This window comes from Acomys russatus, chromosome 9, assembly GCF_903995435.1.
Source record: "Acomys russatus chromosome 9, mAcoRus1.1, whole genome shotgun sequence".
Lineage (NCBI taxonomy): Eukaryota > Metazoa > Chordata > Mammalia > Rodentia > Muridae > Acomys > Acomys russatus.
In genome coordinates, this window is record NC_067145.1 from 56,989,253 (window position 1) to 57,006,712 (window position 17,460).

Here is a 17,460-nt window from a genome sequence, read left to right on the forward strand (position 1 = left end):
TGATTTGAGGTGGGTTTTACAATCAATTACACTGAGTGAGACATTTAATAAGCACGCTGAACCCTGAAACACAACACCCAACTTCACACACTCTCTTTAATACCTGGTTGGTAAACCTAAACAAATAGATTTATAATGACTTGTCGACAATTCCCATGCAATAGCCATATTATTAAATCTAAAGCATCATTAAAGGTTAATTATATTTAAAATTATTGAGATTTAACAATGATGTAATATGCAGAGAAGATATTTATCTTCTCCCGTGTGTGCTATAATTACTAAACCTCAGTGGATTTCTCTCTTTAATACCACCATTCTCCTGGCTAAATAGCCTGTCTGGCTGAACCCTACGCCCACAACCCAGCGTGACGCTCCCTACTTCAGACCTTTAACATCTTCCTTATCCACCTTGCTTCTTCTCCATCTCTACCCGAGATCTTGTCAATATCTTCAGAGAGAAAATTGCTGCTGTGGAGGAAGAATTCCCACCCTTCCCTTGCTTCTTTCCCTAGACACAGCCTTCTCTTCGTGGCCCCACATTCTCCTCAGAATAGAAGCATTTAAGGCATTAAATATAATTTTATCATATCAAGTCCATTTGGCCAGTAATGACCTCTGTGATGGGTCCTTTCCTGGTCTGTAGTATGATGTGTCTGTTCATAGCTTTCAGAAGTGTGGTTTTCGTTTTCATCCAATTCTATCCTAGATTAAAACTTGTCAAGTTCAAAACCAGTGTTCTCTCTCTCTCTCTCTCTCTCTCTCTCTCTCTCTCTCTCTCTCTCTCTCTCTCTCTCTCTGTGTGTGTGTGTGTGTGTGTGTGTGTGTGTGTGTTGTGTTAAAGTTGACTATTACTGAATTGAACTTTAATAAACCCATCCAGGTTTACTCTATTCCAGAAACTAAATAACAGTAGTTATAGTGGTATAGTGGACATCAGTCCACCATCATAGCAACGGGGGGGGGGGGGGGGAGAGAGAGAGAGAGAGAGAACACTGGAGACATGGTTTGGAACTTGACAAGTTTTAATTTGTCATTCTGCTTTACTGTCACAGATGAAAGACACGTCACTGAGAATCTAGGTGTCTATCATGTCAGCCTCTTGTGGTTTCAACCTTCTCATGCCAAGAGCCCAAGCATGTTGTCACAGCTCGGATATTTATCATGTGAACCCCAACTTTTAAGAGATTACTCTCAGAGCATCCCGTTGGGAATGAAAATCTCTTCCTCCCCTGCTCCTAGTTTCTGGCCATTTTTTTTTTTTTTTCATCATGTTTGTACTCTATTCGCCTGAACTGGCACTTACTCTGTTTTCTTCCTAGTCTATCAGCCAACTATAGCCTACTGGCTGCACTTGTCACCTGCTCAGCCAGATCCTGCCTGCCAACTATTTCAGAACTATTGGTAGTGGTTCCTAATGCTCCTTGCTCCCTTGACTCAACCAAGGCTTCTAAGCCAGTCCCCAGGCTCAGCTGCTCCCCTACTCTCTGACTCCTCAGTGCTCAAGATCTGTTGACAAAAATCACAAGATAAAACGTATCGAATGTTATGTTAATGAGACTTTCTTTCTATATCTGTGAAAAATATCCAAGAAAAATAACTTCATGGAAGAAAAATGTGTTGTGCCTCATAGTTTGAGAGGTTTCAGTCTGTCAGGGCAGAACCTGTGCTGCAGCAAAGCAGTTCACTTTATGGCAGCCAGGAAGCGAGGGGAGGGGAGGGTGTCTATGCTACAAGACTTTCTCTTTTTTCTTTTTTACATACTATCCAGGTACCTATGGGATGAGGCTTCCCATGGCCGTCATGAGTCTTTCTCTCTTAATCTTCTCTGGAAATTCTGAGGCAGGAGACTAAGGACAGTCTCTTTAAGCCTGAGATATATGCACACTTTCTCACTTCCATTGGAGGTTGACTGTGCCAATGAGTCAACCTTGGCTTCTCACCTCCAAATATTTCAGATTGACCCATCTCTTCTCCTTTAGTCCAATTTCATAAGATTTGATGTTTTCCAAAGACAGTTCAGGCTTGCTGAAGGGCTATGTCATCTTGAACCTGCACCTTCCCATGCTTTTCCAAACACACACACACACACACACACATACACACCTTAATCCTCTTACTCAATTTCTCCTTCTTTCTTTTTAAAATTTTTTTCAAGTTTTTAAATATATAATTTATTTTTATTTTATGTATATTGGTGTTTTGACTGCATGTATGCCTGTGTAAGAATGTCAGATCCCCTGGAACAGGAGTTACAACAGAGAGTTGTGACTGCCATGCGGGTGCCGGGAATTGGACCCAGGTCCTCTGGAAGAGCAGCCAGTGCTCTTACCTTCTGAGCTATCTCTCCAGCCCCTCTCCTTTCTTTGTAATCTACAAAACTGGCAAGCTTGTTAATAGACACATGTCTTTCTATCCCCCAAGACAACCTTTTACTCTGACAGCTCTTAAGTGCGTTGACATCCGACTTCTTGGAATATTATGCATTTTCTACCACTGTTTTTTTTTTTTTTTTTTTTTTTTTTTTTTTTTTTTTTTTTTTCCAGTAATGGGATTTGTGTGCGCTAGACCAGTCCTCTACCACTTTGCCAAATTCCGGGTCCTCTTTGATGTCTTCTCTAACCACTCCCTATGGCTTCTGTCTATCAGACTGGATTCCCCACTTGTGATCATCCAAATTATTTAGTCTCACAGCTTTCCTTGTGCCACATCCTTCAAATGTATTCATCCTCCTGGGAAGTACTGGGTGGCTTTGTGGAATTTTAAGGAAGCAGAAATGTCACATGGGCTTTGTAGTCAAAGCCAGGCTGAGTTTGAATTCCAGTTCTGCAGTTTAACAGATATATGTGATCACAGAGATGCCACTTCATGTCTCTGAAGTTTGACTCTTATCATTCAGCTGGGATGAGTCATAACAGTGGCTTGGCAAAACTGACATAAGAATTAATAGTGACACAGGCCGGTGTGATGGCTCAGAGAATAAAGGCACTTGCCACCAAGTCTGATGACTAGAAGTCCCGCATCTGTCATCTATACACCATCACCCACAGGCACGGTATGGAAGGTGCACACACCCTAAATAAATTCTAAAGCAAAAATTAATAATAAGACATAGTATATTCCAAATATGGTGATACATTGCCTATAATGTCAATACTCAGGAGGCTGAGGCAGAAGGATTGACGATCTCAAACAGACAGGGCTACATGGTAAAGTCCTGTCTCAGCAAACAACAAAAGAGGAAAAGGGTCCTCCCATGAATTCATGAGAGCAATTATTGTGTGCAAAGAAGTCTTTTTTTTTCCATATTCACTGGTTGTTTGGCTTCTTTCATTATTTCCTAAGCAAATAGTTCTAGGTCATCTCCTGGCTACCAGGTGCCACACTGGGCCCCTCACCCTCTTGACCCTGTGCTTTCTCACAACACAGGTTCTGCATGACCAGATTGATTCCTTCTTTGTATTTTTCACAGTCTTCCTTGATAATCTCACTTCCAAATGTGTTCATGTGCCCCCTCACCTATTAACAAAGAATAGGAGTTCATATAGAGACCAATTTTATAACATAAAATTGAACATCAGCATCTAAAGTACCAAGTTAACGTATTCCAAAGTGCCAACTCTTAGTACCTTGCTTTAGACCAAGAACATGGGATAAAATGATGCATGCTTTAAAAGTGTCTGAGACATATAAGGCATGGCAATTGTCTCACTGGGCATTGTGAACAATTGTGACCAGATCTATTCATTTCTCCTGGTAAATGCTCTAGTCAGTTCCCCCTTTTCCCTGAAGTCCCCTGCTTAATTTGTGATTATTCTGGAACTCTAAGGTGACCTGTTTTCCCAAGAAGAGGGCACCCAGGCATTGGCCCAGGTACAGAGCTAGGCTTGCACCAATGACACAGGAGCATTTCGAAGGCTTGTAGCCACATGTAGAGGATGCTACTGATGGCAGACACGGCCCTAATTTAAATGGTATCAGAGTAAACAGGATGTTACTTGTAGAATGAAACTTGTCAAGCCCTTACCTGAAGAGATAAGGTTGAAACTATGAACATAATGCATTGCTTCAAAATGGGAGCTGCAAACATTTTCAGGAATCTGCTCTGTTTCCACTGCAGCCATGCAACTTTTTAATAGGTAATGGCAAAGTAAAATGGACCAGCCCACACTGAACATCATTCCCCACCCACTCCTTGCAGAGACCCTGTACATTCAAAAATATTCATAGTCATTCAGAAATCCAAGGAAAAGGGATGAAGATGTGAACGCATGCCAAAAATATAGGGTCTCTTTAAAAAAAAAAAAAAAAAAGAGAATTCCCCACAGTATGCCAGTTTAGCCACAGCTCATCTGGGAATTGTTTAAGAAATAATGACAGTAATAATTATGATTACTTATACTTAATTCTCCCTCGTAGGGGCGTTGTGAAGATTAATGAGTTAATACTCATAATGTGTTTTTGGTTCCTCGATGAAAGCTGCTATGAAAGCCAGATTATTATTATGATTATTATTGTTTATGTTAGACCATTCTTGTGGTGGACTCCTTTCACTGCCTGCCCCCACATTCTCATCAAGAATACAGCCACTTTGCAAAGAGCTAGACCACTGGTCTCAGAAGTAAGCTAATCAGCCAGCAGTGTTGAACAGAGTAGGTGGGGAGAGACAGAGTGAGAGAGAGACAGAGAGAAAGAGAGATACACAGAAAGAGACAACACAGAGAACCAGGGTTTTTATACCCATGATGCTTTGCTCCATATTCCCAGATAGACAGAAAGGGCTGGAAGAGGTAGCTACAAGGTGTCTAATGAGAACTGAATTGGCAATGTACACATTTTCCCAGAGAGACTGCTGGCAAAGCAAAGCTAGGTTATGTAGAGACAGTATTGAGGTAATTTTTAAAGCAAATATTAGAGATTAGCTTTTAATCATTTAAAAGCAAAGACCCAAAAAAGTCATAAAGTCATATATTGATGAATTCCTATGTTCTCTCTCTCTCTCTCTCTCTCTCTCTCTCTCTCTCTCTCTCTCTCTCTCTCTCTCTCTGCCTCTCCCCTCTTGGGCCTAAACCAAATAATGTTTTCTTAACAAGACAAGAACACAGAATCCCTTGAAGTGGACTTTTTTTCCCCCTTCCCTTCTTCCTTTGACCTGGGAGCTGGGGTAGTTTCACCGTGCTGTCCTGGTTAGTCTTGAACTTATAGACTCAAGCAAATTTCTTGCCTCAACTTTCCAAGTAGCTAGGACTACAGGTCACTACAATTTTCCCCAGCTTTCAAAGTTAGTGTTTAAAGACTTATTTGTGAATCATAATGTTGTTATTTTGGTTGGTTGGTTGTTGGTTTTTGTTTTGTTTTGAACTAGAAAAGTAGTAAGCCACTCAAAAGGCCACTTTCACATGATCCATATGTGATGATGAATGCATGTAACATAGGTCTGGCTCCTTCAGACATTCAGTAATACAAATGTCCCCAAAGAAAACAGGCAGCAAAGGCACCCTTCCTCTGTACAAACATTTAACTTCTCATTTGAAATTTGCCATACAGTTCTTTACCTCAACTCCAGAAAGTCATAAAACTGCAAAGACCTCTTCTTATCCTACACAGCAGAGACTGATGACAATACAGTGTTCACTCTACTGTCTTCTATAGGAATGGAACCTTAACTTGAGCCACTCACTTTACCACTTTACCAAGAAAAGGCCACACTTCCCAAGCTCCCCTGCAGTTAGGTGTGCCCAGGTGACTCAGTCCTGGCCAAAGAGGGTTTGGCAAAAATGTGTTGGCCTTAACTTAGCTGGCAAGCATTACTCTCATTCTTCCTCTTTCCTGTTGCTTCGCAATCTGGCACAAAAGCCGAGATTGTAGTAACTATTACAATCATTCAGGACCATGAGTCACCCCTGAAGAATAGAAGACAGAATAACGCCCCCTACAACCTCCACAAAGTTGTCCACATCCAAGTCTCTGTAAATAACTTAGAGGATGTAGCAAAGGGATATTGAGGCCACCAATGGAGCAAACCACAAAATGGGGGTGTTCCCACAGATTGTCTGAATGGTTCTCCATAGTTATAAGTCCATAAAAATGAGAGCGGGAGATAAAGAGAATCCCAGAATGAGAGGTGAGCCAACACTGATCAACATGAAGATGGAGCAAGGGCCCAAAAGCCAAGCAACATTTAGAAGCTTCTAGAAGGGACAAGGCTTCCTGCAGAAGAAGGTGGGTACAGTGACCCCTTCACTGTAGCTCAGTGAAGTCCATGACAGAAACATCTTATGGGATGAAAGATAGATCTTGGTTCACAGTTTCAGGATCTCAATCTATCATGGCACTGAAGAAATAGAATGCTAAGAGCTTGAGGTCAGGGTTCCATAGGCAGGAAATGGAAGAAGCCACAGTGGAGTCAGAAGTTGTTGTACCTTCCAAGGCCTCCCCCGCCTCCCCATAACCTAATCTGCACCACTGCCCGGTAACAACTGCATGTTGTTTTTCAGCCCCTGATTTAGTGGCGGTTTGTTCTAGCAGCAAGAGGAGGTCCATCAGAGCACTGGAGGGCGGGCAGGAGGGGGGTGGCAGAGAAAAGTGCTGGAAGGAGGCTGGCTCCTTACAACGCTGAGGAACTCCACACTAGCCCGAGTGGCCTCATTCCAAGGATATACTCCAAGAAAGAATGAATACAATGAATTTTGCTGCTACCATATCACATGTTTACCTTAAAACAATGTTTCTCCCATTACTCATTAAATCTACTTCCCTCTACAGATCTCCAGGTTGTCCAAATCTGCCTTCCACAGCCACCCTGTGGTGCCATTGTCCCCTAGCTAGCCCTTTCTAGATGTACTAAGAAATCAAATGTTTTCCCATAACCTAAAAGACTGAGTGCACCTAGGTTGAGTGGTCCAGCTAAAAGCCTTTGACAAGTTTAAACTAAAAATAAAGGACCATTCCAGTTTACCATGCCCCTCCATCTCCCCAAGGCAGCCAGACACCTTCTCTCAGGGAATAAGAAACCAGGTCCCTGGTGAGCAGCCCTACAACAGGCTGGGTTGAAGCAGGCAGAAGTTACTCCATGGAAAAATAGGATGAGGTAAGAATAAAATGTTCATTTCAACTATTTACCCCAGAAAGGGATGGCTGCCAGGAGAGCCTGCGATTGCTTGTGGATTCTGAGTTTTGGATGAGTTAGTAAACATAGAGGAAACAGGTAGTCACTTCATCCAGCTCCAGCCAAAATGGCATTGTATTCTTCCATGAAGCAGCCTTGTGGGGTTGTGTGGCTGGCAGCCATGGGCAAGCACTTTCTTCTACAAAGGAAGACTAGAGGGGTGAGGGCAGGAGAGGCTGCAAGAGGGAGCTCTCAACAGCCAGGTGGAGGTGTCATTCAGTTCAGAGCCATTGAGAGCCAGGTGACCCGCCATGGCAGGCCAGGCAGGGTTTGGGGCTTTTGTTGGTTCTCATCAATATCAGCCTATAAATAAAAAGACTATTAGTTGGGTCCTTGCTAGGGACTTTAGTACCTGCACATTGGGGGTTGTTCTCAAGAAGAAAAACGTTTCCTGGAATTATGGTACATTTCCATTCAAACAAACAAAGTATGAGCGCTTGCCTGCACATATGTGTGTGCATCATGTGCATACCTGTTGCCCATGGGAGCAAGTAAGGATGTCAGGATGCCTAGAACTGGGGTGTCATATGGTTGGAAGCCACCATGTGAATGCTGGCAACCAAACTCAGGTCTTCTGCAAAAGCATCAAGTGCTCTTAACCACTGAGCCACCTCTCTAGCCCCAAACAGAGTTTTTAAAGCAGTCATAAAAAATAATGAATTTTTTTTAAAAAAGAATGAATTTGTTTGTTTGTTTGTTTTGGTTTTTCAAGACAAGGTTTCTCTGTGTAGCCTTACTGTCCTGGACTCGTTTATAGACCAGGCTGGCCTCAAACTCACAGGGAAGAATAAATTTATGCCATCCCTCCCCCAAAAAAAGGATAAAACCAGATATTGTGCTAAGTGAAACAAGCCAGATTCAGGCAAATGTCAACTAATTTCTCTCATATATTATATATATATGTATATATATACATATACACACATAAATACACACATATAAATAAAAATGAATATGTGTAGGTATGTGTGTGTGTGTGTGTGTGTGTGTGTGTATGTGTGTGTGTTGGCAAAACAACCATACATGTAAAATGAAGATAAATAAGCCAAAAAATATTTAAGATTTTTTTGAAGATGAAGCTAAAGGAGGAGGAGAAATAGTAATCAGTGCTCATGTCTTCTCACAGAGACCCACAAGAAACTCTTTAAAGCTCTGGTTACAGGTTTGGAAAACATGGCTCCCTCCCAAACAGCAGCAAATGATCTAACTCCACTTCATTTACCGGCTAAGAACCCCAAATCCTTTACAGAGCTCACAGGCACTCCACATTCCCTTCTCCCCACCCATGGAAAGCTACCATGCCCCCTGGCTTGGAAGGGGGTACAGACAGAAACTGACAGTTTCTGATCCAGATGAACTTCTTGCCAAGTCTTTACTGGCCTCATTGGAACACCTGGAGAAAGACGTGTGACTGAGAAGCTCCTTCTGGAAGGAAAAACCAGCAAGATGCTGGCTTGCCTGAGCTGATCTTCCCCCCAAACCTTTTCTCTCTTCCTTTCACATCCAGACACCTACTCACTTTTGTCTTGTCAGAATCAGAGTGACTGATTAATCTATGCCTGATTTCAGTGGGAGGAAGGAGCAACCCTTGCCTCGAGTACTTTTTACTAAGATTTTTACCTAACTAAGTCTTACCGGGATTTAACTGTGGGAAGATAACTGAAAAATCTAAGTTCAATGTGTGTGTGTGTGTGTGTGTGTGTGTTATCATATATACACATGTTATGTCTGTGTTTCAGTGTATACACATATATACACACACACACAGAGGGGAAGAGAGGTGGGGGGAGGAATGGAAAGCAGTCCCCATAGAGAACTGGCAGGTGTACTTCTGAGTGCCTGATATTCCCAGAGAAGCTACAGTTATGTAGGCTGCAGGGCAACACACCCTGAGAGTGGCAGTAATTACCTCACCGTTGTTGAGGTTTTCTTTGTGTAGGGTGAAAGAGGGGAGAGGGGGGATCACTTGTGAAGGCAATGGGGGATGGGAATTGCAGGTGAGTTTAAAGCGCCTGGCACACATGGGGCTCTTCTCAGACTTTCCTGCTTGGGCCCCAGACTGGGAAGTCATCCCTCCCCTGGCTCTCGTATGGAATATCTGTGTGGTCCTGGATTGACTCAATTAGCCTCTCCCCTCCTGAATTTCACCATGTGTACATGGGGATAGGACCAACTTCAAAGAAGTCGGGGGCCTAATTAATGTTTTTAAGGTGCCTTGAAATTCTTGGATGGAAAAAAGATGAAACCACCACCTCTATGCATAAAGCCAGACCACGTGATAGCAGGTGGAAAGTTTTACTAGCAGATGGGTCTCCATCTCTGAGTGCTTAGTAAAAACCTCCTCTGAAGAAAATAAAAAAAATCAAGTTGGTGAGAGCAAACACACACACACACACACACACACACACACACACACACACACACACACACGAATGCACACATGCACACGCCATGAAGAAAGTAATAAAGCCAGCAATCAAAATTGATAATAAAAAATGTAATGTGCTTAAAGGTCCTCTATGAAAACATGCAGCTGTTTGCTCAGCCCTGCTCTTCAGGAGAGGTACAGCTTCACAGCTTTCCTTGTCCCTCTCCCACCAACCTCTCTTAGCCTGCTATCTTTCCAAGGCCAAAGTGTCCTGGAGCTCTGAGGGAACATAGATGCAGCAAAGCTTCTGAGGTGGGAAGGTAACTCTCTTTAGGGGATTCATCAAGTAACCAATAAAAACTCACACTTCCACTTTTGCACCATCTTTTCCACAGCTGGTCTATAAGGAGTCAGTTGATTATCAGCAGCAATTTACTCTCACCTCTCTAAATGCTTGCCTAACACATCTGAAGCTCTGAGTTAGATCCCCAGCATGGCATAAACCAGACATGGTAATGCATGTCTGTAATCCCCACACTTGGGAGGTAGACTTACAAAGGCCTTTTGGTATGATCATAAGGAGTATATCGCATGATATTCTATTTAATGTCCTCAAGTTGAATGATGGTTTGGTATGGCCAAAGTCTATAGCCATTTAGTCATTTGTTTAACCCATTTACAGTTCCTACAAAAGAAGCAGACACTGCTCTTGTCCACAGCCGCAAGGCATATAGCAAACAAAACATAGTCATCACATTGTGGGCACTGAGGATCTGTACTTAGCTTTTCACATAGAAAGAGAGATGGCAAGGTGTACAAGGGAGAGAAGGGCGATGGGAGATGATGGGAGGTGGGAGACGGAGAGATAGGGAGATCGGGAGACAAGGAGATGGCTCAGTTAGAAGTGTGCTTGCTCATGCAAGTATGAGGGCCTGAGTTCGAGTCCCCAAGACTGACATTTAAAATATAAATAAATAAAAGCCATGTGTGGCAGTGTTACTTAAAATCCCTGCTTATAATCACCACCGGGAGGTGAAGACCGGAAGGTCCCCACTGGCTGGACAGCTTAGCAAATGCAGCAAGTTCCAGGTAACAATGAAAGACTAAGTCTCAGAAAACCAACTTGGATGGCATCCTGAGGAATGGCACCTGAGACAGATCTCTAATCTACACACAAGTTCACACACACACAGACACACACACACACACAGACACACACACACACACACACACACAGAGTCCCTTTCCATGGAGCAAAGGGACCGGGGTGGGGGGACGGGGGTGGGGGGCAGGGGGGGGGGACAGGGGGGGGCAGGGGAAGAATACTTCCTGTGGAGCTTTTCCATTCTGGAGATATTTTTCCATCAAAGGTGGCTTAATGATGGAGCTGGGCTTTCCTGATGCTATCCAACCTTGGCTTGATGTCTCTACTCTACTACCCCACCCCTACCCTCCAACCCACTTACAAGCAGACAGCTTTCACCTCTCTGCTCTGTCTAATGAGCCTGTTGCCTTCCTCTTTGCCACGAGAGGGATATTGGAATTCATGGCAACAACTCCTTGAGTATTGAAGACAGACAAGATTAGGCAACGTATTAGTCACAATTCTCCAGAAAATAAGAACCAATAGGCCCTGTAGGGGAAAAGCTATGATTTATGCAAATACATTAAAGAGTCGTTAAAAGGAACTGACTCACCCACTCATGGAAGCTCTCAAGTCTGAAATGTGTGTGTTGCGGGGGGTGGAGGGGGGATCTGGAAAGCCAAAGCTTAAGTCCAGAAGCCACCTGCTCTAGATCCACCTGTGGCCCCTCACCTATCCCTCACCTGTGGCCCAGACACACTGACTCATGAAACCAACCACGAGAGATTAAAAGGCCCTCTACTGAAACAGTTTTTCATTCCTTGTAGCATTTCTCCACAGGAATGCACATGCCACTGTCCTTTTCTATTTCATTTTTTTCTTGCAGAGAACTATGGAGAAAATAATGGACATATGACTAGTGTTTCCTTTTAATTGTCTAGTAGCATACTGTTGTCATATTGTTTGTATGTATATATGTATGTGTTTATGCATGTATGTATTTAAGATAGGGTTTCATGTAGTCCAAGCTGGCCTGGAACTTTCTATATAGTAGCGAATAACCTTAAACTTCTGATCCTCCTGCCGCTACCTCCCAAGTGTGGGGATTACAGACATGCATTACCATGTCTGGTTTATGTCGTGCTGGAGATCTAACTCAGAGCTTCAGATGTGTTAAGCAAGCATCCTGCCAATTGAGTGCATTGCCATCCTATATGTATTTTTTTAATGTCAAAGATATTAGTTCTAATATTAGTTCTATTCCTAAATCTATAACACTACTTTAGTGTCATAGTGTGTGTGTATGTGTGTGTGTGTGTGTGTGTGTGTGTGTGTGTGTGTGTATGTGTGTTTGGTGAGGGGCTTCTGAAAAGCTATAGATTCCCTTAAGTCCCACCTAATTTCCTTGGTTGAACTCAAGCATATGCCCCAAATGAAAAGTCTAAAGGCTCTCTTCTTCACCTGATGCTCCGTGTAGGCTAGTGAAGGAAGAAAAATGTAAGCCATGGACATTTTCCGCTCTTAGAAGCTAAGCCAGTTTTATAATAAAACAACACACCAGGAGAAAGTTATACAGCCCCTGCTTAATTCACAAGTGCTTTGGCCCTATCCCATAATATGAGGGAGTGAGTCAGTGGTTCTCAACCTGTGGGTTGTGTAGCCATTCAGGTGGAGTGATTCTTTCACACGGGTTGCCCAAGACCATTGGAAAACAGAGGTGTTTACATCACAACCCATTACATCAGCAGAACTACACTTACGAAGTAGCAACAAAAATATTTTTTTTTTGGTTGGGGGCCACCAGAATATGAGGACCACAGCATTAGGAAAGGTTGAGAATCAATGGAGCAAGTGATAATGCCGGTTCACTTACTTTCTATCTGTGTCATTGACTTCAGATGGCATTATATACTGAGATACTTAGCAAAGATTACAGACTCTTCCCATTGTCAGTACAGCAGGTATCCAAAGCATATTTAGTAAATAAGTCACACATCATTACAACAGGCAGGTATCAAATGAACAGTTATAATAGGATTGCTTATTGCTTCATTTACCGTCTATGTTTGTGCATTTATACATGACTATTCATTGCATAGCAAATACCATAGAAAACACAAATATAGTTATGAAATCATTCTAAACAAAAAAGCATCGTCCAGAACATGATAGAGCCAAACTAATACCATACTGGAAAAAGCGACAGATGAATGCTAGAGTGGACTCAAATAGCAGACCAGGAGTGATGGGCGGGGTGCCTTTCTCCAACTGGCCATGTGTTCACCACTATCCCACCCATCAAATATAAAATATTGCCACAGAGAATATCCAGAGGAGGTATTCTAAAGCCATTACCGAGCCAGATGTGGTATGCTCAGGAGGCAAAGGCTGACAAAGCTCAGTGAGTTTGAGACCAGCCTGGTCTACAAGGTGATTTCCATGCCATTCACAACTACACAGTGAGGCCTTGTCTCAAACACACACAGCAAACAAGCAAAACCGTCAGCGACCTGGAAAAGATATGGAGGAAAGTACTGATAAAGGAGTTTCGCCGCTGCTTGCCATGCACTCAGGTTGAATATTAATAAATTGTGTTTTCAATGATTTCAAATCAGAGTTGGCGATCACTCACTCCTGCGCCAGCACACTGCAGCATACTGAAGAGCCACACACCGTCCCTCCCCAATTCATAACTTCACCCTCGGTATCCATAAGAAACCTCTCCTGAGCCTCACGGGATGCCGACTTTCATGTGACTCAGAACTGCATAGTTAAATGTGAACTAAGGCCCCACAGAAAACGACTCTCATGTGGAACAAAAAGTAACATGCATATGAGCAGAGACCATTTGAGTAGCAAGTTGACCTGCATCGTGAATGACCACACACACACACACACACACACACACACACACACACACACACATACACACACACACATACCTATTCAGGTGTGAGATTTAGATCTGTGGAGTTTTGATTTAGAAATGTTCTTTAAAACAGGCTAATTATAGAGATGAGAAATCCACGGCCAAGGTGACACAGTAAGAAAGCAAAGAGGCAGGGACTATTCTAGATCCCTTCTTTTGAATCTCTCATACCGTCCTTCACCCACATACTTATGCACACACATCTGGGAGCCAGAGACCAACACTGTGTGTTTTCTTCTTTCTTTCTAGCTCATTTCTTTGAGACTAGCTCTCTACCCAAACCAGCACAGCCAGCCTGGCTGGCCACCAAGTTTGAGGGACACTCCTACCTCCACCTCCTCAGTTCAGAGACTTCAAGAGTTTGCCACTGTATCCAGCATTTTACAGGGTTCTGGGACTACACACACACACACACACACACACACACACACACACACACACACAGGTCTTCACAATTGGATGGCAAACACCTTGCCAAAGGAGTCATCACCCCAGAGCCCCCAAGTCTGTCATACCCTTTAGTGAATCTTCAACGATGGGCGCAAAGCTCCTGAAGGCAACCATTCGTGAGTGCTGAGTGAATTATCTAAGACTCTACTGATTTACAGACAAATGGAGCTTATATCAGCAGATACACCACACGTGAAAACCGTCATCCCCAAGGAGTCAGGTCTGCTAACTTTGGGCAGTGGCTCAAAAATTGGAAGTAGGAAAGAACCCTAAAAGGAACCTAATCCCCTACAAAGATCCACCTCCTTGAAGACAGGACTTAGGTGTGATTAATTTTTATCCGAGGTGCTTAGCAATTCCTGACAGCAGACACTCCGTGAAGCTTTGTGTGTGGAGTGCACAGCTCTATAGAGACCTGACTAAGAGTAACAGTCATAGGGATGTGTCACAGATGCTCAGTGAGGCACCTCCCTGCAGGTTTCAGTGTTTACCCAAAAAAAAAAAAAAAAAAAAAAAAGACTCGCTGGCCCCTATTCATTGAATAACACTTAACCACACCCCACTGATTTGAAAGTCAGTGGCCTTATTAACGAAGAGACACAGTGTTTCCGAACCAAGCTAAGTGATTTCTCTCTTTCTTTTGGATCTGCTTTTAAATCCACACTTGCCTGCTGACCGCACAGCCGTTTCCACTTGTTGAGTCATGGATTTCGTGAGCGGATACCACCTGCTTGCTCAAAACCCTTCTGTGAGAGGGACACAGAGAGCTTGGGGGAGGGGTAGCAAAGAGTCAAATTAGGCAACTTTATGTTTAAAAAGAAAATCATCTCTAGTAAACAGGCACTAGTGCTTAGAGAACTTCGGGTCAGCTACCTCATGGAGCGGGGCTCCTCAATTCAACACACACACACACACACACACACACACACACACACACACCTGCAGCACAGTCCTAGGTGCAAACTGGGACAAAACCATGTTGCTGTTACCAATTTCATTACCACTCTGGGTGGTCCCTGATTGCCTCATAAGCACCTTGGCGATAGGGACACATGGAAGTGGGGGCTGGGGGGAAACGACATTATGTTTTAAAAGTATAAATTTAAATAAAATATTTAATTGGCCCCTGTATTAGTTATTCTCTCATCACCATGATAAAACACATGACAAATGTCTCATGGGAGAAAAGGTTGGGGATTATTATGGACCCAGGACCATGGTGTAGTAGCATGGCCGGAGCTGAGGGCAGGCCTACCCATCCACAGCAGACACTTCCCACTCTCTGGCTCATGTCTGCTTCCTGTTCTGGCCTCCAAGCCTGCTGTTGGCTGCAATGCCTCCTCTCTGCCACGCGGGACTCTCATCCCTCTGGGACCAAAAGCAAAAATATATGCTTTCTTCTCTAAGTCGCTTTTGGTCACGGTGTTTTATCATAGCATCAGAAAAGTAGCTAATACACACATAAGTAAAACGAAAGAGGCCAACGTGTTTGGGGAGTCAGTTCTGGTTGTCTACCACCTGTAGCAAACTTCTCCAAAACTTAGTGGCTCTACACAATGCCAGGTTTATTTTGCTTATAGTCCATCACTTGGACAAGGCTCAGTGGGCCTGGTTCCTCTCTACCCAGTGTCCACTTGGACAGCTCAAGGGCTCGGGCTGATTCTGTCTAAGGTTCTGCTCATCTGGCTATTGATACAGGCTTTAGACTAGGAATGTCAGTTCCTCTCTATGGGAATCACTCCATGCATCCTTTAAAAAAAAAAACAAACGTGTGTGTGTATGTGTGGGGGGTGTGTGCAGGGTGTGTGTGTGTGTGTGTGTGTGTGTGTGTGAAAGCGTAACAGCACACATATGAAGTCAGAGGACAACTTTAGGAGCCAGTTATCTCCTTTTACCTTTATGTCGGGTTTTTGGGGATCAAACTCAGAACCACTAACTGCTCTTCACATCAATAGAACACAGACTAAGACAGGAATGAACGCTGGCATGGCCACCTTTAGAATGCACTCTCACATACCTTCCTCATATTTATACTCAGATTGGGAAATGCCATTGCATCGTAACTGACAAGTCTTCAAACCTACCAAATAGGATTCATGAGATGGATAAGCCGGTGAAGGCACTGTTGTCAATCCTGACAAACTTAGTTCCATCCCCAAGACCCACATGGTAGAGACAAGAACTCCTACAGATCATCCTCTGACCTCCACAAGAGCACAGTGGAGGTGAGAGCAACCAGTCAGTGTAATTCCATTTTTAACATTTTTTAAAAAGAATAAAAGCCACTACCAGATATAATCCCTATGTTTCACAAACTCATGAAATACAATGTACTGTGCAGACAATTAACAGAAGTACATTGTTGTTTGTTTGTTTGTTTGTTTGTTTGTTTGTTTTGAGGCAGGATCATGCCAAGCATCTCTGGATGACCTAGCACTTATATACAGCCCAGGCTGTCCTCTAATTTGAGGTGATGCACTTGGGAGGCAGAGGCAGAAGCGTTGCAAGCTGAAGGCCCACGTGGCTTCCTCGGCCAGGTTCAAGCCAGCCTTGGATACATAACAAGACCTTGTTGCAAACAAAGAAAAGGAAGAGGAAAAAGAAGAGAAAGATGCAAACATACAAGGGGACAATCATTGAAGACACACTATGAAGACAACTGTCATGGACTGAAGAGATGGCTCAGTGGTTAAGAGCACTGGCTGCTCTTGCAGAGGACCTGGGTTTAGGTACCAGGACCCACATGGTGACTCAACTTCCCATAACTCCAGTTCCAGGCATTGCAATGGCCTCTTCTGGCTTCCCAGACATCAAACATAAAAGTGGTACACAGAAATACATGCGGTCAAAACAGTTATACACATAAAATAAGTTAGATTATATATAACAGATTTTATGATATATAGTTAAAGAAGACAGTGTCTGTGAACTAAAGTCAGAAGTTTCTAGAAAGTCAACCTACTGGTACCTTGAGCTAAAACTTCCAGCCTTCAAAGCTGAGAGAAAAGGCATTGATACTGTTAAGGGCACCCAGACATAGAATTCTCTTTTAGTAGCCTTAGGAAACTAATTCTGATAACAAACATACCATCTTATGTTATACATGGGTTGGTCAAGCCTTCCTGAGTGGTAGTGAAGGTAAACCTTTAAAGATCTATGTGACTGTCAACTAACATTTTTGCCAGGCAGTCTCCTCATCTGTACAAAAGAGTTTAGGCTAGCAAATATATGGACCAAGTCTGTTTAGCTGTCCATTTATACAAATAAAGTTTTATTAAAACACTATACTGTTCATTTGTTTTCAAATGTGTCTAACATGCTCTTGAACTACAATACTGAAATTAGAGTTGCATAATTGCAACGGAAACCATGTGAGCAGCACAGCTTAAAATATGTACTATCTAGATATGTATATGTTTGCCTACTAACCTCTGACTCCATATTTTAAAAATTAATTAAGC